Here is a 23,103-nt window from a genome sequence, read left to right on the forward strand (position 1 = left end):
AGTATCAGTCCATTCAACCATTAGTAACTTTCCAAGGATAAATAAACTGGTTAATGTAGGGGGAAAACATTGCTAACTCTTCTTAAAGACTTTGTATGAGGACAGAAGATGAAATTTTTAAAAATTGCTTACTTTTTTACAATTTTATTATGCATGTAATATAGTACATAAAAAATACTATCATCTTGATAAAATTGGAAAGCAACCATTATGTTTAAAATTTTATATTTTTGCTTTGTCTTTAAAAAGACCCCTTCCCTAGTCATTGAATGTCCTGAAGTTCCAACTATCCCTAATTGAATTAACTAGCTGCTGAGTACCTTTTGAACACCTTTTCTGTGTTCAGAGAATTCCTGACCTTATGAATCTGCAGATCCCTAAAGTTGAAGCTGAAATCTTAGGCTTCCTTGCAGCTGGGGCACAGGCATGTAGCCTTTCCAAATCAGACACACCCACGGGCAACTGTGATTTGAAAGCACATAAAGTGAAGAAGCAGGTGGCACAGGGAATCCTTTCTGGCAAGGGTAACAGTGGTACATCCAGCTTTTAGAAACTCAGGAGAGATTATAGTTTCTAATCCCCAGCTTTAGTGGTGGATTTATGGTGTCTGTGCCTAGAGATGACAACAGTCAAAAACTTACTGGAGGAGTTCTTCAATGAAACTTGGATGTAATTAGTAGCCGGGCAGAGGATGAATCAGGAAGTCTGACATTTGACCAACAGGCATTCCAGAAAGAGAACAGGAAAAAATTGAGGGAAGAAAATGATATGAAAATAACACAAGAATAATTTCTGGAACTGAAGGACGTAAGTATTTAGATAAAAAGGGCCTTTGGAATACCCAGTACAATGAATATAAAAATATCCCACTATGGTGCATCATCAAATTTCAGTATTCCATGAACAAAGAGAAGATTCTAAAAATTTTTAGAGGTAAAACAGAGTCACATACAAAGCATCAGAATCAGAATAACATCATATTTCAACAGCAATGTTGAAACTTAAAAGTCAGTGAAATAACACCTTCAAATTCTGTAGAAAACTGATATTCAACCTAAAATTCTCTACCCTGTTAAATTATCAGCCAAGGGTGAAATTAGAATAAAACTATCAGATATGTAAGTTCTCAAAATTTTATTTTCTAGGCACTTTTTCTTAGGAAGTCACTAAAGGATGTACCCTACCAAAACAAAGCGGTAAACCAAGATAGTTAACATGGGATACAACAAACAAAGGGTTCAATACAGAAAGGAGGTGAAAGGAAATCCCAGTATGCTAACTAAAGAAAATTCCAGACAATAGCCATGTAGCAACAGTCCAGACTAATATGAGATGATGGAGGGCTTTAGGAGTGAGGTCTCCTATTAAAAAAATAAACTTAGTGCATCTAACAGATACATTTGATTATGTGGAACATAAGATGAGGAGAGATTTTATAGTTAAAAATAAAGCAGAAAACGAAAACATTAAAAGAAAATTTAAGGAAATTAATGAAGGGGAAAACAATCTCAGCACAATTAAATCAGTACAAGAATGTAAATATAATCATAGTGCAATACATGACTCATTACAGAATAACACACATTATTCTTTTTGATAATAATTTAAACACAAATTGTGCTATAACTATCAATTTATTGGGGGAGAAGAAACAGGAAAGCAGTAGTTTGAAAGAAATCATCACCATTTATAATAGGAAGTTAATAGATAATGCTATAAATTGATCAATCAATAAATAGCAACTATCATACTATTAAGAAAATACATATGAAAATACCAGAAGAAACAGTTCAAAGAGTTCAAGGTGAGCAAATGGGGATAGAGAGGGGAGCATGGAGCTTCTGTGTTTTATAGTATTATTTGTTTTTTAAAATTATGTGTATTCATCACTTTTATAAAAATAAAAATTGATTTTAAAAAAGTTAAATGGTAAAGACCATATTCTTTACCCCAATACTTTCAGTGAGGTAGTGGGGCATATGACATCTATAAATTATCCCAAGTATCCAAGCTGCCTACTCATCTGTAGTGGATATTGACCTTGAGCACATCACGGTAAAGCAGCCAATGTTGCTCCTCTCTCATTTGGAATAATTAAATGAAGATCATTGAATATTCATTAAAGTTAAGGAGCAGCAGTCAGAAAACCAGTAAGCAGCGTCCTGGGAACTGTAATATATTTAGCTCTTCAAATCTTTTCTTGAGTAAGGTATGTATCAAGTATCTGGAGGCTAGGCCATATAGTAGTAGTAACTCTCTCTGGTAATTTACTAGTGTGAATAAGAATCCAATTTTCCACCACCATCAATAAGAAATTAGAATGGTTTGTAAATAAACTATCTATTCCTATAAAAGTAAGCCCCAAACAGGCTTATACTGAAATGAATTTTAAAAGGGGAGGAGAAAAAACAGTTTGCTATTAAATAGTTACTCTTCAAGATTTTAGTTGATGAAAAATAAAACATTTAACATTTAACTTGGGAGAACATGTACCAGGACAAATTCCCTTAAGCACTGCTATATGCAACATTTACATAAAAATGTGCAGAGATATTTTGCAACATGAATATTTATAAACACATGACACTGAAGGTTGCATGAAGGTAGCGGTGTTCATTGCCCATGCTGAATCCAGATTTGCTGTTGTTCTGTCTCTAAAATTCAGTTCTGCCACGGTCAAGCAGCTCCTCAGTACCAGCAATTATGGCTACAATGCCTGCTGAATGCCATTGATCCCTGTGTGCAGTTACCTCTACATTCCCCCACCTTGAAGGGTGTCACTAGGTTTTAAATTATCAACAGCAGCAAGGGGGATAGGATGCTTCAGAGGACTTGTAACAGTACATAAACAATGACATTTGTAAAGACAAAAAATGGATAACAAAGAACCAGAACAAAAGGAATTTGCAAAGTATACATAACGTAACAGCAGGAATGCATCTGAAAATATGCCCTCATTTCCATAAATAAGCTACCCTAATGTTTTCTGTTAAAGTGAAGGCTTTACCTTAAAGGATCATAGCAAAGGAGGAAAGAAGAAAATAAAAGTACTAGAATATATTCTACTTGAAAAAAGGAAAGTCAAATGGAAGAAATTAAACATAAGAATTGCCTTTTTCTTAGTTATTATATATTCATATACCTTTAATATAGCACATGCATTTTACATGTATATGAAGATAAAATCCCTACAGTCTTTGTAACCTAGCTTACAAACATCAAGATGTTCAGTTGAAAGGAAATAGAGTGCTTATTTCCTGGATCAAATCCAATCTCTCAAACTGGGTAAAAAGAATTTTGAGATAAGAAAATAACTTGCCAAAGAAAACAGAGAGAAAGATGTCTTGTGTTCTGCCAAATACAGGATATGGTATCAAAAATGAAAGGAAGAAAGGACTAAAACTTTTGAAACAAATAACAGCCAGTACTGCCTGGTCTCAGGATTAAGCCTGGAAAAATAGAATCCTTTTTGCATGGTTCCAGGGGAATCCCTCAATATTGCTTGTTCACATCTCAGACAAGTAATGAAGTCATATTTCCAGTGAAATGTTAATGCTTACATTTTCTGTATTTTATGAACATCAACAAATATTTGAAAAAGCCAAGAGGAAAGCAAAAATAAAGGGTAGAAAATAAAAAATTATAATTTCGGGGACAAAGTACTGTAGTTAAAATTTTGAGGAAAAATTGAAGAAATGGTTTGGATTTGAAAGGTCTATGACAGTCATAATTTTCAATCTTCACATCTAAAGAAAACAGAACAAGGGCAAATAGTCTAGGCTAATAAGAGATTATGAGATGGCTGGAACTCAATAGTTCTCAGTGTGGGATAGATTCTTCAAGGCATCGCTATGGTCCATTCACACTATTATTTCATAGCTTCTTCTTTTCACAGCTCTCTCCCACTTCTCTCTCCTGTTTTCAAAATGGTTTGGTGATCTACAAGTTCTAAAAGGCATTTCTAGCATAAAAATTATCTTTCAATTTTTATTAATTAGAAGTTAATAGGATTCCATCCCTGTTTGTGTAGTTATTAATAGTTTTGTTAATCTGGCATACTGGGACATACATAAGCTATTAGGTGTAATATATAGCCTAATCAGAAATTCTGCTAACAAAGGGATTATGCCTCAAGTTCATCACCATATATTTGCAGAATTATGTATTGTAAATTTGAAGGACAGTTTTTGAAGAATCAGACTTAGATTGAAGAGAGGTAAAAATACATATTTCAAGTCAAATTTTGATCCTTTCTTTAGTTCAGGGAAAGCAGAATAGACCATAGGCAAAAACTGTCAACGATAAACAACTAATAACCACTATGGATCAGGTACTTTATATGTGCCATCTTTTTTAATGTTTGATAATTTACTTTATTTAAAACATTTTTTAATAGATACCTAATAATTATACATATTTATGGGGTACACAGTGGTGTTGCTATACATACAATGTGTAGTGATCATGTTAGAGCCGGTTTCCCTCGGCCCCGGGAACAGAAATCGGCCCCGGGAACAGAAAGACAGAGTCACTGAGGCTGCAAAGGCAAAGGAGTTTTATTTACTAGCTCGAGCTAGGGTCCAAGTCCCAGAGCACCAACACAGTGGTCTCTGTACGAACCAGGACCCCGCCCTGGGGTAAAAACAAAGCTTTTTTTTGCTGGAGTCTGTTGCTAGTTATTTCCGATAAGAGACTCTTTCCCAAGAGAGCCCTGGCACCGCCTCGCCACCTACGTGAGAGGAACCTTGGCACAAATCAAGCTGTCTCTCCCTCCAGCCGGCACACACAGCTGGGGCCGGGAGCTCTCACAGGTCAGCCGGTAACTTTGTGATTTGAGGAACCACATCTGGCTCAGACTTACCTTGTCTACCGATCAGCAAACCACTCCAGAATCTGTGGGCACAATCACGCCATGTTTTTTTAGCTTCTAGTGAGGCAGTGCCTGGTTCCCTTTCAATAAATTAGTAAATGACAATGTGAAATTTGATGAGTAGAAGGAGCTGGAGAGAAAAAAGAAAAAAAAAAAAACTTGAACTATTCTAGGATAGGATTCCAGCTCAGCTGCCACCAGCAAGGGAACTGCCACCAATTAAATGGTGATACCTGATCCTAGTCCAGTTAGGAATAACAGACAAGCAGAGTTATTAACTGATTATTTCATTTCCTGCTTGTCAATTGGCTAGAAACTGTGGGAGTCTTCTGTCCACTTCTTAGAAACTGTCCAATTCAGGAGACATCCTTGTCTAGAAAAGGCTCACTTATCTTTTGCTAGTTAGGTTAGCTGTGTATATTAGAAAGCCAAAAATAATAGTGACTTTAACACACAGTGATATATTCTGCCATGCAGAATTCTGGACAAGGGAGCCCAAAGCTGGTACAGTGGTTTCATGAACTCATCAGCTACTTTCTTTCTCATCATCCTCAGCACTTAACTTCCATCTTCAGCGTTCCTGCAAGGTCCAAGATGGCTGCTGGGGCTCCTGCCATGAAATCAACCTTTGAAAAAATGAAACATAAGAGGGAGACTCCTATGGGAGTCTTCTCTAAATTGCTGCTCCCCTTTGAAGAAGGCTTCCTAGAAGTCCTTCTCAACAACTTTCACTTATACGGGGTTGGCCAGAACTTAGTCACATGTCTACAACTAGCTGGGAGGCAGGCTGGGTATATTGCCACCTGAGTGATGTGGGAGTTGTGGCATGGATATTGGGGAGCAGGTTGCAGTCTTGGTTGTACTTTTCTTCATCCTCTCTGACCCAACCCATCCTGTCTCCTGGGCCCACTGTACTAACTTACATTTCCACAACTTGAACCATCCTGTTAGTGAAATATTAAGGGTGAAATTACGATGCCAGAGATTTGCTTCAAAATAAACAGCTGAGCCTGGTTGTAGCTGACGAGTGCACAGAAGCCACAAGAATCATGATCCACGCGAATCATGGGGCCTTATCTTACTTCTCCCTATTCTGTATATGTTTGAAATTTTCCCTAATAAGGAGTTTTTTCAAAATCACACACCTGCCAAATTTTCTTACTTTTATTCAGGCTCCACAACACTGCAAACTCCTATGCTACATAGAACCAAGTTCCCATCTGTTTTTGCTCCCCTTTTACCATAGATATTTGTGCAGTGAATGAAGGGATGCTCTTTCTTCTTCCTGGAAGTCCTTCTCTGCCTTCTTGCCCTGCTGAAATTCCTCACCCTCTAAGGCCGGGTGCAAACATTGCCTCATCTGTGCAGTTCTAGCCCATGTCCCTCCCTCCTCTTTGCTGGCCTGGCATGTTGTTATACATTGCTATGGGGTTTGTCACATGGATTGTCATCGTTAAGTCATTTGCTCATCACTGATAGTCGTTGATCATGGTTGGATTGCTGTCGTGAAATCCATCTCCCCAGAAAGCCTGTGAATGCCTGGAAGGTGAACCCCACTTCGCAGCCACGTCTGTGCCTCCCCTGTCCGCATGGTGCCCGGCACACGCAGACATCCGTGCACGAATGCCTTCTTTAAAACCGGCTTGAAAGCAAAATCTCAGGCTTAATTGGGCTTTAAGATCGCTTTGTCCCATTGGCGGACACGACCGATGTGTATTAACAGTGAAATTCAGAATTACAGTGCGGGGCCCAGTTTAGTTATAGGCACTGAAATGACGCTGAAAGTGTCACCGAAAGGAAAGGGAAGCGGCGAGGGAGAGGCGGCCTGAGCACAGGCGAGCTGGCAGAGGAAGGGCTCTGGGCGCCCTGGGAGGGGATGACAGGGCCAGTGAAGACAGAGGGAGACAAAGTGTCTCTTGATTGTTTCGGGAACACTCCGGGCCCGAGTGTTCCAGGAAAGTGCACAGAGGGGACCCGAGGGGTCCTGAGGCCTGACCTGCCCACTCTGCGCCTTGCAGGAAGCAGCCTTGTTACCTTGTCACCTCGTCACCAGCGGAGCTGCTGGTTGGGGGCGGTCAGCTCCCTAGGGCCTCCGCACCGAGCCAGCCCGCGGTGCGAGAGACTCGGAGGGTCGCCGTCTTCTCAGTGACAAGGCCCCTGGCTCACCGGGACAGGCAGAGGAAGAGGAAGACGTTGGCCCATCTGAGGTCAAGACAGCGGGGGCTCAGGGGGACCCGGTGGGACGTGAGCATCCACAGTGGGCACTGAGGTGAAGGACGGTAAGGGGGACAAGGAGGAGAAGAGGCCACCGTGGCCTTGCACCCGCTGGGTAGGACCGTGCAGGAGCCTAGGAGCGAGGGGACGAGGAGCGAGGCAGCCCCAGCTGCGGGGGAAGCGCCTCCGCCTCCGCGCTGTCCACCGCCCCATCTCTCCTCACCCTCCCGGCCCTGCCGCGCTTCAGCCCCAGAATGGGGCGATTAGCTGCACAGTAGCTTACTTCGCATTTATGCCAATATTGTTATAAATAGTGTGTGTACACACACACAATGGAATGCTATTCAGCCATAAAAGGGAGTGAAATCCTGTCATTTGCAGCAGCGTGGGCGGGTCGGGAGGGCGTCAGGTCAGGTAGAATGAGCCAGGTGCAGAAAGACAAACGGCACGTTCCCACCCGTCCTGGGAGCGGGAAGCACGGCCGTGGAGACGGCGAGGAGGGGGCGGTGCAGACCCGGCAGGGGAGGGGCGGGGAGGGAGGGCAGCCAAGGGCTGCGAAACACAGCTGGGTAGAAGGAGCGAGTTCTAGCGGGATTCGACAGCACCGGAGGGGAATTACAGTTTAAAATGATGTATTGTGTGTTTCAAAATAGCTGGAAGAGAGAATTATAATGTTCCCAACACAAATAAAAATAAATGTGTGAAGTGATGGCTATCCCAATTACCCTGATTTGATTATTATGCACTGTATACATGTATCAAAATATCACATGAATCCCCAAAATATGTACAACTCTCACATGCTAAGTTTTTAACCCTCCACCCAAAATGCATGTGTGAAATATCAGAGGAGGCGCTGAGGCAGACGAGTCTCACTACGCTCATCCACAGGGCGGGCGTTTCCGGGGAAGAGACACTGAATCGGACCAAGGAAGTGGCGTGAGAAAGCCACTTTCTTCTGGGTCATTAAGGACTTTGCAGTTTTCCTGTGTCAACACACACGGTTCTGCTTTTGGAAAGGACCCAAGTTCTGAAGATCGCTGTGTCTAAGGACAAGCTGTGAAAGAAAAGACATGCCGTGGATGGGTCAGGCGTGGTGTGTTATGTCACCGTCTTGTAACGCCAGCTCCAGCAGCCGCAGGCAGACCACCAGGAGGGGGGTACCCTCTGCCATGCAGGGTCCCCCCCAGCCGGGGCCTGGCCCTTGGGGCCCAGCTTTGTGGAGAGCACGAGAGCAGAGCTGGAGGATGGAAGGAGGTGCAGGATCAAAATACACATCGCTTCTCCTCTCCAGAAAGTAATCACTTCATCTCTTTCATTCCTCCCAAGAGAGTATAAATCAAGATGTAGTTTTAAGCGCCTTGTGTTTACTCTAACTGGGCAAAGGAAAGCCGCGTTTGGTGGGAGTGGGGAGCCAAGGCCTCTGTCCTTACCAGGGCATGGCCCAGCTCCGAAATCAGGGGACCCCAGAGGATCTGGTCACTCATGGACGTGCAGAAAACACAGTTCAAAGTATTCTTTGCTGTGTGGACGTGAGGGCCAGGGACGAAGGGAGCTGTCTTGGCTGCTGCTGGGGTGATAACCCCGTGTGCCAAAGTCTCGAGCTCTGACAGAGGAAAAAGGTTTCAGAGCAGTTTCTGGACGGGATTCTCCCGGCAAGAAGCAGAGCTGTGCTTCTCCATCGACTGATCCTCTGAGGAGGCGAGGCCTGCCCCTTGGCTTTCTGATTCCATGTCTGATGGGAGGTGTTTATTACACTTCAAAGCCAGAGGCACAAAACCCTATCGGGGGATAAACTGGTCAAGCGGCTCACGATTGTCCCTTAAGGGCAGCTGCTCCCACCTCAGCCTGAGGCCCAGAGGCTGGTAGGTGGACGTGAGAGTGTGCGACAGCCATTTCCCCTCCTGAAATAAGGTTCATGTTTCATCAGCAGATAGAATATTTATTCCTATAAGTAAACAAAATGTTACATTTTGAGAATGATTCGCAAGTTGGGTAAAGGAAACTGATGTCCTTTGTTGAATCAAATCTGAAGTTTTCTTTTATTGTACAGGAGAGAGAGGGAATCCCTGACTCCCTTACTGTCCGAGGGCGTTGGCTCACTCCACCCAGCGCAACTCTTGTGACGCGGGGTTCTGCTCGACTGCTTTTCTCTGGGTTGGACACAATCTCAAACGGAGCTCTAGACAGCTGCCTGTGAACCAGGAAGCAGGCCTTCACCAGACACTGACTCTGCCGGGCCTTGATCTTGGACTTGCAGCCTCCAGAGCTGTGAGCCATAAATGTTTGCTGTTGGAGCCATCAGTTCATGGTCATGAGCTGCAGCAGCCTGAGCTGGCTGAGACACGTGGGTCTATTCTCATCTTCTCCTTCTGACCAGTCTCAACAGGTTGTCACAGACAAAGAAAACACACACATGTTAAGAGAAGAGGAGGCTACTTTCTTAAAATCCTCTTTAATCTAAATTTCTCTCTTCCTGACAATGGCTACATCTGTTTCCACAGCCCTCTTCTCCAACCTCCCCTTTTCCCAGCAGTGAAAAACAGACTACGGAAGTACAGGAGCTGATGTTGGCTGGCTGGTTCTAGAGCAACTGCAACCTGTTGATCCAGCAGGGACGGTTTGCTGGGATGGCCCGAGGCAGGGAAGGTGCGGATAAAAAGAAGTGGACAGATCTCAAAGACTTAAAGGATGTAGACGGGCCTGGCGGCTCATGCCCACAGTCCCAGCTACTCTGGAGACTGAGGCCAGAGGATCGCTTGAGCCCAGCAGCTCCAGGCTACAGTGAACTCTGATCACACCACTGCACTCCAGCCTGGATGACAGAGTGAGACCTCATCTTGAAAAAAAAAAAAAAAGGACATAAAATTAATAGGGCTGGTGATTGGGAATGGGGTCAATTGTTTGTGGATTTTGTATTTGCTAATTCATTTGCTCACTAAAATTTACTTGTGACACTGAAGTCTGTACTCACGGTGCTTTCATGGCCATTCATGGAAATACACAGAGCTGTGAAAAATTGGATTCACCTGCTGCTCACACTCCCAGATGAGGTGCCTCATACTGTGTCAAGTACCCTTTTCATGGTCTATTTAGTTACACTTTTTTTGCTTTTTTGTCTTTTGCTGTATAGAGTGGCCTCCAAGAGCACAGCTGAAGTGCTGTCTATTGTTCCAAAGTGCGACAGGCTGTGATACCTTGGGGAGAAAATACCTGTGTTAGGTAAGCTTCCTTCTGCTCAGGTTACAGTGCAGAGTTCAATGTTAATGAATGAACAATATACATGGAATGGGGATTTTTAAACAGAAACAAATACACAACAAGGTTATACATGGATCAATTGATAAAAATGTTGTGATGCGTTGCTTACAGGAACTTCACCCTGCACCCCTTAAGCAATGGTTCAGCATTCGCTAACTCAGCATTCCCGGTGGCATCACAGAATGTAACTGCCACGAAGAAGGAGGAGTCATGCAACTCCCAGCAGGTTCTGGCTGGAGCAAGTGGGTGGATGGTGGCGTCGTTTGCTGAACCAGAGTTCACTGGGGGAGGACAAGATTAGACAGGACACATGATAAAATCCTGAAATTGTCCTCTTCTCCTAAGACTCCTGGGCATTATTTTAGTATGGTGAGCACCCTTGTGGCTGGACAAGTCCCACCCTATTCTGTGATGTTACCTGTAAATTGAAAGACCATTTAAGACACAGTAGTTCCCCTTGTCTACAGCGGATAGATTCCAAGGCCTGCAATGGATGCCTGAAACTTCAGATGTACAAAACCCTGTATATATGTACACACACACACACACACACACACACACACACACATACCTATAACAAAATTTAATTTATAAATTAGTCACTATAAGACATTAACAATAATAAAATAGAACAATTATAATAATATACTGTAATAAAATGTGTGTGAATGTGGTCTCTCTCTCTCTCTCTCTCTCTCTCTCTCAAAATATCTTATTGTACTGGGCTCACTTATTTTTGGACCAAGGTTGACCATGGACAACTGAAACCACAGATAAGGGGGTACTGCTGTACTTTATTTGGTTCAAAAGCTAATATTTCCCCCCACACCTTCCATCTCTTTGAGCTCCTCAATTTAATCCTCCAAACTCAAAAGGATGTAAACTGTAGGGAAATGCTCTCAGCAAAATGGGAACTTTGCACATAGAATTTCATAATGAGCCCAGAGTTTATCAACAGCAAATAGAACAATGACGTGCTAGAGAGAGGAGGTGACAGAAATGTGTAGAAGACTGTTGAGAAAGACGATAAAAATGAAACTGTCAGCCAGGCCAGCATATTATGGAAATTAACCTAGACTGAGCACCTGGAAGATAGACTAAGAGAAAGGATTCCAGGAAAAGTGAGTATAAATTTGAGATATTAAGGAAAAAAGTAAGGGAGGAGAGAGGGAGAGGGAGAAAAAGAAAGAATAAGAAAGGACTTACAAGGAGAATTCAAACCTGCCTGTCACGCCGGGTGCAGTTTTGTGATGAACGCAAGCCTTGCCCGATCCGCGTCCAGTTCCCCTCCCTGGGCTTTCCCTCCATGCTGCGATAAAACAGGGCAAGTGCTGGACCAAAGCCACGGGCAGACCTGGCTCACCTGCCTTCTGCTTCTGTGCGGCCCAGCAGCTAAGAATGTATTTTACAATTTTAATGTTTGAAAAAAAATTCAAAAGAAGAATAATATTTCAGGATATGTGAAAATGGTGTGAAATGTAAGTTTCATGTGCCTAAGTGAAGCTTTATCGGAAACAGCCATGTTCATTCATTTATGTATCGTCTGTGGCTGCTTTTGCGCCACAACAGAGGAGTTGAGAAGTTCAGACAGAAACCATGTGGCCTGCGAAGCCTGAAATATTTACTATCTGGCCCTTTCCAGAAAACATTTGCCGACCCTGAAACTGGAGCTTGCCTTTTAAGCAGGGCACTCAGCGGGGCTTTGGATGCTGTGCACAGGAGAGGATGGGATGGCCAGGAAGGCCCCGGCGGGAGCTGAGGGCCCCATGCACAGTTTGAAGTTGGGATCGCCCTGAGATTCCTTAGGCATCGGCCACAAAGTCAACACTGACTATACAAACTGGTGTCTTTGCCTTTGTTACGACCAAATGTTATTGTTTTTTTAAAAAGCCACAAAATAAAATAGAATCTCAGGACTCCGTGCAACATGATAGGAGAGACATCCATCTCTAAAAGTCCCTTACTGATTGCTCTTTTAAAGAAAACTCTTCATCATTCTTTAATCAACCCAGGTGGGAAAGCTGAGACCCCTGCCAAACGTCCAGTCGGGAAGTTGTCTTTCCCCCACACTTCCCTGGAGGGCAGGCTGGCCCTGCCTGGTGGCAGCTGACTGGCTAGGCCGGGCTGCTCCAGTCAGGGGACTGCACTGAGCTGGAGCCCTGTGGCCTGGGCGGGCTCACTCCCACCATCCCACACTCACCGCCTGCCTGTGATCTGCTCTCCGTGCTGCTTTGACCCTCCTTTCCTTGCTGTGGAGGTCAAAGTCTCCTCTGAATTCATGCTCGTTCTCAGGCAAATAGAAAACCTATCAGTGTCTCCTACAAGCTCCCCCTCTGTCCTGTCAGTCCCTGCTTACAGAGGTGGCCACACAGTCCCCTTTGATTTTCTGTCTTGCTCCTTTTAGTCATGGGGTTAACTTTATCTGGCATCTATCAACTTTCCAGGCCTTCTCTGGTCTCTTTCACATGTTCCTGTAGCCCACGCTCATACACAGCACTTGTAATTTGTGGATTTCCCTCTTTTTGGAGCTGTGCCTACAAATGTTGTAGTTTTATAAAATGAGCCTCCAACATGGAGCACTACTAGGGTAGTGATGACTTTATCTACCTGTGCAGGTGTGTATATCCACATACACTGAGAGTCCATGTGTGCTGGGATGCACATACATGCATGTCTGTGCACAATAGACTCACATGGGTACAGCTCACCTGTCGGATCAGCGTGTGGGACAGACAGTCTCAGCGGCCAGGCCCAACTCTACCTGCCCATGATACAGATTTATGATTGATTTGTACACATGGGAAAAAGAAACCTTAAAATTACCTTATAGTTTTCATATTTTTATAATAAAACTTACATCTTTAAAATGATATGATAGCAAAACTCCCCGACTGGTTGGCAGGGTTGGTGTCCTGCTTTACCTTCAAAAAGAACAGAAGGAATTACATAAAGCAGAGGTCCAAATCAACCACTTTAGCGCCTACGAGCTACCAAGCAAAATAAGAATTATTCCTTTCTAGACCTATGTTTTCTTAGTGGATGACAGCTCGTATACAAGTAGAAGCCCGCATACAAAGAACATCTCCTGCAGCCAGCACCGCAGTGCACACGGCTGTAAATACACACAGCAGTGCAAGTGCATGCGCCCTGGGACAGCCAAGGCACATTTCTTGTGCTTCTAGTCTGTTCCGCTAACCAGCACGGACCTGGAAGCTAGCACACTGCCTGACGAACGGGGAGAGCGCACATGAAAATTTTTAGAACGAATAATGCATAGTGTTGACCTTGGAATCAACCCAATCTAAGGGAGGTCTCACAGAAACCAGTTTGCATGAAGGCTTGGGTGTAAGGGATGGTGGGAAGGGGAATTTTACCCCCTAGCAACAGCTGGGGAGCTGGGAGGGGAGAAAGCCTGGCATCTGTTCAGACATTGGTCCTCTGGCCCTGTGCCCTGAGCTTAGGTCTCAGCCCCACAGGGAGACGGGCTGCAGGCAGGGAGAGAAGCCACCACGTCTACCGGATGTGGGTGTGGTGCCAAGGGACGTGGCGTGAGGGCTCCCGCACCAGGCAGAGCCTGCCCTGCACCCGAAGGGCCTGAGGCAGACGGTGCCTCAGAGGAGCCGGCCTGTTTGGGAGGACAGCGGGCCAGCCAGCTGGCAGGCAGAGCAGGGGAGGGAGCACCCTGGGAGACACTATCAGCTGGGACTCGGGGGCAGAAGTCCAGCACCAGACAGGACCAGATAGTTATTCATGTGACCCCCTCTCATATTCAGAAGCCAACGAACCCATAGAAGCTCAGCTGTCCCATGCCTGTGAGTCATGGAGATGCAATTCTGCATGGCTTTAAGTGCAAATGGCACAGCTTCATCAGGCCCCAAGATTACTGCTTGGCCCCTTGAGGTGGGAAGTCCAGTGTTCGGACTTCTCTACCACCCAGGAATTACTGGACTCCTAGAGTGTCTTGCTGGGTCGGGGTCCCTGCAGCTCAGTCCTGGCCTGTGGCACTGGCTGGAGGGTGGGTGAGTCCTGCTCACCTGAACACAGAAAAAGCAGCGTTTGCAGAGGGCTGCGCCCCCACTCCCACCTGGAAAGTAACTTTGGGATCCAGATCACCTATTTCTGGGCCTATATACAAGCAAATTTCTTAGATGGGATTTTTTAAGGCTCAAAATTTCAAAGAATTCTTAGCCAATTAATATCTTTTGCTTATCCGCTCAATGGTTTCCAGTTGCACTGATAGAGCGAAAACGCCTCAACCTACAGTGATTTCTTCAAGGATGCTCAGGAGCCTGGGAATCTGTATCTCTGCCTCCTTTTCCTTTCTGGCACTGTTTCCGGAGTTCCATCCCACGCTACTGAACACATGCAGGCTCGTCACTGCTTTTGACAACTAGCCCAGTATCCAGTGGATGATCGAAAAGAAGTGACATCCCACATCACTTTCAACCCGTGTGGTTGGCCTTCTGTCCCCAGAACCCCACTGAGACATCAAGAACCACCCGGCCCATCTGACATTTTCCACTCAGATCTTACTCCCTCCCCTGCTCCAATGCTCCATACTGCAGGCCTCGGTCACCTCTTACCTGTATGTCTTCAGGGATCTCCAAAGTGACAATGTCTGACTCTAGTGTGGCTCTCCAATCCACTCTGCCCTCACCTCCCAGACAGGTGTCCCTAAACCCCAATGCAGCCAGTTTGCATTCCTGGCTCTAATCGCCTGAATAATCGTCCCCAGAGATTTCCAAGTCCTAAGCCCTGAAACCTGTGAATCTCACCGTATATGGAAACAGGGGCTTTGCAGATGCGATTAAGTGAGAATCTTGGGATAAGGAGATTATCTTGGATCATCCAGATGGGTCCTAAATACCGTCACAAGCGTCCTTAAGAGAGGGAGGCAGCGGGAGACCACGGTGATGGACAAGGGTAGGTGATGTGGCCGCAGAGGCAGAGACTAGAGTGATGCGGCCACAGCCAAGGCCACCGGAAGCCAGGAGAGGCAAGAAGCAGAGTCTTCCCTAGAGGGCCGGAGGGTGTGCAGCCCTGCTGACAGCTCAGACTTCTGGCCTCCGGAGTTGTGAGAGAATAAATTTCCCTCATTTTAAGTCACCCCATTTGTGATTTGGCACAGGAAACTCAGACACTGATCAAAACCCTGTTGCTCCAAATTGTAAAGCCCTAGTAGTCTGGAGCCTGAACACTCTTCAAACTCGTGTTTCTCGCTGCCTGTCATTTCTGCCTGCCCCGCAGCCACGCACACCAGCAGCGCTGCGGGAGCTCGGCCTCCTCTGCCCGCAGCTCTGCTCACCCGCCGGGCGGTCTGCGCACAGCTCCCGCCTGGCCGGGACGCCATCTCCGCCCTGAAGCCGGGACAGTCCACACAGCAGTTCTGCAGACGCGGTGTGAGCCCCCCGTGCACCCTGCCCTTCAGTCCGCTTTTCTATTCGGGCCTCGCTCTCCTACCTGACCCGACGGTCCTCGCGTGCAGGGACTGAGCTTCAATCACTTCTGGTCACCCCTGTTCTTGGCATAGTGTCTGCCACGTAGTGGAAGGCTGGTAAATGTTGTAATGTCTAATATTTAAGTAAAATTACTTCTGCATGACAATCTCATACTGATGCTCACTCTTCCTTCTTCAAATGTCCCTCTGCTGACTCTGCCACATCGCCCTCCCTTGGTCGACAGTGACCTCTGTGACTGCCTCTCCTCATTCTCGCTCCCTGGCTTTTCACGCGTGAGCCACCTCATGCCAGCAGCCTTCAGTCTTCCTTCTCTTTTTTGCTCTCCTGCTTATGTCTTTCTGAGTGATTTTCACCATTATTCTGTGTTGTTGGCTTCTAAACATAGCTCCCCCCCACCTGCACTCTTTCCCACCCGCCCCCTGGAAACCTCCGCACGGCTGTCCCACAGACGCTCGGAGCCTAACACGTCAGAAAGAGTCCTCTTCTCTTCTTCCCTGCCTATTAATCTGGACGAGCAGAGCCCATGGGCTCGGGCTCTGGAAGCCAAAGTGTGACATAAGGAAGAGAAGGATGGGGCCAAGCAGGGGCTGGAGGCCTTGAAATCAAGGACATCCAGTGTCGATGTCCACGAGGACGTTGGAATGAAATTTCTCTTTGAAAGGCCCTGGCAGAGATGCCCAAACCAGGCATGAGGCCACAGCCAGGATGTCAAACCAGGCCAGCAGGGAGGGGCGCCTGGGAAGAGGCCGTGTGCCGGCACGTTCTGCAGACACAGGAGCCCGGGACCCCTCAAGGGGCGCTCCGGGATGTCAGTCTGGGTAACACCCACCTCCACGTCTGCTTTCTCCTCTCACGCAGCTGTCCACACTGGAACCCTCAAAGCCATCCTGGATCCTACCTCTCCTTTGACCCACCCCCGTCAGCAGGTGCTGTTGGAGGGGGCTCCTAGTGTCTGCCTTTGGACTCTTCCCACCCTCGTTGCCTCTTGCCATCTCCTGCCTGGGGCGCTTCAAAGACCTGCAAAGTCCCCGCTCCCTGCCTGTTCCTGCATCCGTCACTTCCAGCACTGCCAGGATTCAAGTGCACGTTAAAATCGTTGGTGGCGTCCTGTTGCTTCTGGGATAAAATCTGAACTCCTACTTAAGGTCCCCAAATCCTTCACACACACCAGCCCTCTCCTCTCTTCGGCCTACTCTGCTGCCAGTCTCTGGCTGGCCCCGAACCCAGCCCTGTCCAGCAGCGCTCCGGCCCCAGTGTGCCCGGTTTCACACAGCGGAGCACACGCCCCGTGCCTCTCCCCCCCCCCGCACTCCCCCTCCAGCGCCGCTCGTCCTCACAGCCCTCCTGAGGGCCTCCTGGCTTGGCTCCATTTTCTGGGCTCCCGGGTCTGCAGTCACCCCCAGTCACTCACCGCACTCTTCAGGGACACTTCTTTCCACACCCACCTGCCCTATTAACCAGCGGGCTTCTGGAAAACAAGGATAGCTTCTTAGAAACTGTCAAGTTCTTACTAATTAGCTTGGAACCTGGCACATGTGGATCCGTGAATGAATTAACAGGATGTAAGCAATGACAACCACTAAGAACAGGAAAGAAAAAGGCACGCCATTATGAAGCAGGCCCCGGTGGCTCTGTGCCTTCCCGAGAGCTCCCATTCATGTCCGCACTCAGGTAGAAAAGTTTTCGTGCTAGCTCTCTGGGAGGCCAAGGCGGGAGGATCGTTTGAGCTCAGGAGTTCGAGACCAGCCTGAGCAACAGTGAGACCCGGTCTCTATTAAAAATAAAAAGAAAATTAGCTGGACAACTAAAAAATATATATATAGAAAAAATTAGCCAGGCATGGTGGCGCATGCCTGTAGTCCCAGCTACTCTGGAGGCTGAGGCAGGAGGATCGCTTGAGCCCAGGAGTTTGAGGTTGCTGTGAGCTAGGCTGATGCCACAGTACTTACTCTAGCCTGGGCAACAGAGTGAGACTCTGTCTCAAAATAAAAAACAAAACAAAACAAAAAAACAAAAGAAGACTAAAATACTAAAAAAAAACAAAAAACTGAAAAGTTTTCGTGACTTGTGAGGTCAGGGAGTGAATGACTCCCGCGACGTATCCAGAGGTGGACACCAGGGAGGGCGCCAGAGAGACTGGCCAAGGGTCAGCGGGGAACGTGCGTCTGGGTCTCAGAACATCACAGCTGGGAGAGTCTCAGCGCTCACCCCGCCTAGCGTGCAGCAGAGGAGACAAGCTGCAGGATGCCACGCAACTTGCCCTGCATGTGACAAGGCCAGTGGACAGAGCTAAGCAGGCAGCTGCTGGAGAGGGGAGTGGATGGAGGGATGGAGTCAAAAGGAAAACGAAGTGGATCTAAGCAAATCTGAAGCACCTGAGTCCTCTTTCCTCTCTTTGGTAGATACAGGTTCCTCATACACACATATATTAAATTGTGGGTCTGTGCTTCTTTATGGTTTTTCCATACGTATATTCAGTAGACAAACGTTTATCTGTCTCTGACCAGATTAAGAGTTCCCGAGGAAGGTGGCTTCTCTGTTCCCTGGGTTCCCGTCTCACTACTACTCTACCTGCCCCTGTGAGACGCACATGGCCACACAGGCTCCCAATGTTGGGCCTGTTTTGGCATCTATAAACACAAGGTCGACTTAGGGATGACTGTCACTGCCAGCTTGGAGTAACTCGTCTAATCCTGCCTAGTCAAAGGAGTTTTCTTCTGTTCCTCTTCTAACTCTGGCTCTGCTGTCCCGACTCGCCTAATCAGCTTGCTGCGGCCCCGCCCCCATTCCCTGGCATGTTTCCCCTGCCCCCACCCAGGTCTTCTGTCAAGTCTTCCAACGTTGCCTTAGAACAACGAGATTTTTCCAACTACTCTTCCAATAAAGGATGGCACCACCGCTGCCTGGGCTTAGATAACCATTCCTGGGTTCCCAAATTTTCTTGCCCCCATTACTGGGGGGAACTTCTGCAGAACAGATAAGCTCTGCGGCCAACAGCTTGCACTGCACTGGCCTGGGGTGCATTTGTTTGCCTTTTGCTCTCAGATTCATTCCTCATCCTTCACCTGCTAGCTCCCCCTCTCAGGGAATTGAGCAGATAACTTAGAAGGTTTTTGTGTGTGTTTTGTCTTTTGTTTGTTTGTTTTGAGATAGAATCTTGCTGTCACCCAGGCTGGAATGCAGTAGTCTCGTCATAGCCCACTGCAACCTCAAATTCCTGGGCTCAAGCGATCCTCCTCCCTCAGCCTCCCAGAGTACTAAGATTACAGGCATGAGCCATTGCACCTGGCCTGTAGAAGTTTTTTTATGCCTACAGACGACTTAGCACAACCTGGGCACTAAGCCTTCTTGGAAGATATTGAGAGCCATAAGCAGCTGTTTCATGGCTCATGGATGGGGTAAAATGTGTCTGAGGCCAATGTGCCCCCTAAGAAACCACCCAGCTTCTCCAGTCATGCAGCCTTCTGGGCCTCTGGACAGTCTGGAGACAGATGTCCTTTCTCTCCCTTACTCTAGACTGGAGAGACACAGATAGTGGCAACCTCCCCGAACAGTGACCAGAGCCCCAGACCACACCCTGCCAGTGCAACTCTATGTGGATTCCAAGATCTTCATCACACAGGTGAGTTTCCTGGGGGATAACCACACCATCCACATGGCTGGCACTAGTTACCTTCTGTGGACACCCAGCTGGAGCCACTCAGCGCCCCCTCATCAGACCTCTTCAGCACCCCTTTACAGGGGGAAAGCCAAAGGTCGCTCTCTGGACTGTGCAGGGGCTCTAGATCAGCAATCAAGGTGAACAAGTACACACTCTGTGAGATTTATACCTGCCTAGCAGGTGTGAAGAGAGTCCCCTGCCCTTCCTTTGCCATTCTAGTCAATCTTTGCCCCAGCAGGAAGGGAAACTCATGTCACCGTGTTTTAAAAGAATTGGAAAATGGGGAAGGAGGATGTTGCCCCAGAGTATGGAAGTGGAGATTCCATCTTACATTTGTATAATACCGAATAGCTTACAGAGGGCTTGTGCACACATGATTTAACATAACCTTCCCAATAACCTGTGAATAAGCTAGGCCAGTCCTGTTACCCCCACCGGATACGTAAGAATGCCAGAGCTCAGAGGAGTGTGCGACTCGCTGAGGGCACTGCTCGCTTCAGCAGCAGCTCAGCAACCGTGTGGCGAAGGCCCCTAAGTACAGCTGACCCTAGAACAACACAGGTTTGAACTGTGAGGGTCCACTTATATGCAGATTTTCCCCATAAATATATTTAAAAAATTTGGGGGAGATTTTCAACAATTTGAAAAAAATTACAAGCAAACCGCATAGCCTAGAAATATTGAAAAAATTAAGAAAGTTAAGTATGTCATGAATGCATAAAAGATATGTGTTAATTGACTGTTTAAGCTATCTGCAAGGCTTCCAGTCAACAGTGGCTATTAGTAGTTAAGTGTTTGGAGAATCAAAAGTTATACTTAGTCCGGGCGTGGTGGCTCACGCCTGTAATCCTAGCACTCTGGGAGGCCGAGGTGGGAGGATCGCTTGAGGTCAGGAATTTGACACCAGCCTGAGCAAGAGTGAGACCCCGTCTCTACTAAAAAAAATAGAAAGAAATTAGCTGGACAACTAAAAATATATAGAAAAAATTAGCTGGGCATGGTGGCACATGCCTGTGGTCCCAGCTACTCGGGAGGCTGAGGCAGAAGGATTACCTAAGCAGAGGAATTTGAGGTTGGTGTGAGCTAGGCTGACGCCATGGCACTCTAGCCCTGGCAACAGAGCAAGACTCTGTCTCAAAAAAAAAAAAAAAAAAGTTATACTTAGATTTTCAACTGTGCAGAGGGTCGGCCTCCTAACCCCCACTTTTTTCAAGGGTCGACTGCACTCGAAGTACTGGGAGGCAAGGATGAATAAAACAAGTCCAGTCTGGAAGACACACAAGTAAATAGAGCATTTGGCTATTAGGTTGCAGGTGCTGGGAGAGAGGCCAAGTGGGTAGGGGGCCAAGGATCCTCCCTGGACAAGAGGACTCCAGGACCCAACCTAAAGGACCCAACCTAAAGGACCCAACCCAAAAACACCACGTGCAGGAGGCACAAAATCCAGACCGAGGGGATCGGAGAGGGCACTGCTGTGCCCTGTGGAATCGGGACCCTAAGCAGTTGTCTGTCCCCAGCACAGCGGAGTGCAGAGAGCAGAGAGCAGCTGGAGAAGGCAAGTCAGCACAAGGCAGGGGCCCTTAGAGGTCACGGTAAAATGTTTGCTGAGGAACAAATTTAAGGCTTTCAGCCAGGGAGTAACTTGGTAGATTTTATTTAGGATACAGCCACCATCGCTCAGATAACTGTTTGGAAAATGGATTTTGAAAGAGAGCAAATCAAGAGATAGACTAGTCAGGAGGCAACAGGGAGGGAGGCAGGACAGGAGTGGCAGATAGTCAGAAGGTGAAGAGTGACCGTGAGGAGCAGGAACAGCGCATGGTCCAAGATGACCGCGTTTGTGATCTGGAGCTGCCTTTGACGGAAGGAGCTCGTCCTGGGAAAATGGTGGCTTGGCTTTTAAACACACTGCCTTCGATGGGTCTGGGGGACGTGTAAGGGGTTCCGGACGCAGCAGAGGAAAGCACGAAACTCAGAGAAGAAACAGCACAGAAACCCAGAGGCGGGCAGTGAAACGGCACATGCGCACCGGCACCCCGGGCGACGCGTTGAGAGCAGGGCACGGGCCACACCGGCGCCCGGGGAGAAGGGGCCGGGCGCAGCCGCAGGGCAGAGGGGCGGCGAGGCCGGGGGAGGAGGAACGGCCGCTGGAGCGGAGGCCTGAGAGGCGGCCCGCGACTGGCCAGCAGGGAGGTCACTGGGGAGGTGGCACAAGCAGGGTCGGGGCGCTGGGCGAACTGCGCCTGGGGGCCAGGTGGGCCCCGAGCTGAGGTGACGGAGAGGAGGGAGCAAGGGTGGCAGTTGTTCTCAAGGCCTGGTGGGAAAGGCGAGTCCACAGACGGAACAGGAGCAGCAGGGGCTCCTCTGTGCTGCCACTTGCAGGATAAGGGAAATCTGAGCGTGTCTGTACCGCGACACGAGCTTTCGCAGCTAGAGCCAGGCATGAGGGGTAAGGTTAGGGCTGAAAACCCAAACCCGCGCTCCCCGACGTCGTTTCCGGGACGGAGCAGCGCGCCGGGCGGGGGCGGGACGGGCACAGGCGGGCGGGCTCCCACCGGAAGGGGTGGGGGCGGGCTCCGACCGGAAGGGGCGGGCGGGCTCCCACCGGAAGCAGGCTGCAGGGCCGTAGCCACATCCGGAGCAGAAGCGAGGCTGCGCGATGCTCTGGGAACGTTGACGGGGGTCTCGATCCGGGTTCTCAGAGTGGGTCGTGCCTAGCTCCAATGGAAGCCGAGTGCAGGCTGGTTTCTCGTGCCGGGATCGAGAACTCGCTGGCCTCGCCCCATGCCCACTCGCCGGTACAGAGCGCGACCTCCCGGCCACCCACCCGCCGGGGGGTTGATCTGACTGTGTCAGAATGGGGGTAACTTTAAACAAGAGTTTTTTTCCCTGGTACTGATTGCCTTTCCTTCCACTGCCATCCCCTCTGTCCCTCACCCCCGGGGGGAGTGTCTTCGTGTGGTGCCCTGAGAGGACAGGCAGTGCGGCGTGGTGTGTGCGCGCCTGTGTGCGGGGGCGGGAACCGCCCACTGCACCCTCTGGGGCGGGCGGGGGCGCAGGCAAAGCACTGAAACCCCCTGTGCCCTCCCCGGGGACCGCTGGCACCGCCACATGGAGGGTACGTGGGACACTGTCCGGGTTAGGGCCCGTAGGAAGTGCCATGTCCATACTGGTCTGTCATCCTCTGGATGTCATTCAGTCCCTGCCTGCCCCTCCAACCTACACGTGGTTAAAGGAGAAATCGGATGGCAATTTTCAACTCTGCTTTGATTTCCTAGTACGGACATTGTTCTAGAACTGAGATGCTGGTGGGTGAAATATAACCAGACTCCTCCACAATTAGGCTCAATTATTATACCATTTTTCTGGGTAATGAAATTATTTTTTGTCCTTCTGGTTTTTACTGACAGCAGTTAAAAATTATCTTCGGACTTATTGGGAAAGTTCTTGGAGTTTCATCATAGGAATAAAATTAATTCCCAAGACTAACTCAAATTAATTCATTATCTCAATACTTTACATGTTTTTATGCTGGGGGATATGAAATTATTGTTATTTGACCATTTCTGGCCTACAAAATGAATATTTCATGTGGTTCGAACTAGGATTTTGAAGCACTGATGGAACTCCTATTTATG

The sequence above is a fragment of the Lemur catta genome, chromosome 2 (assembly GCF_020740605.2).
Source record: "Lemur catta isolate mLemCat1 chromosome 2, mLemCat1.pri, whole genome shotgun sequence".
Taxonomy (NCBI): Eukaryota; Metazoa; Chordata; class Mammalia; order Primates; family Lemuridae; genus Lemur; species Lemur catta.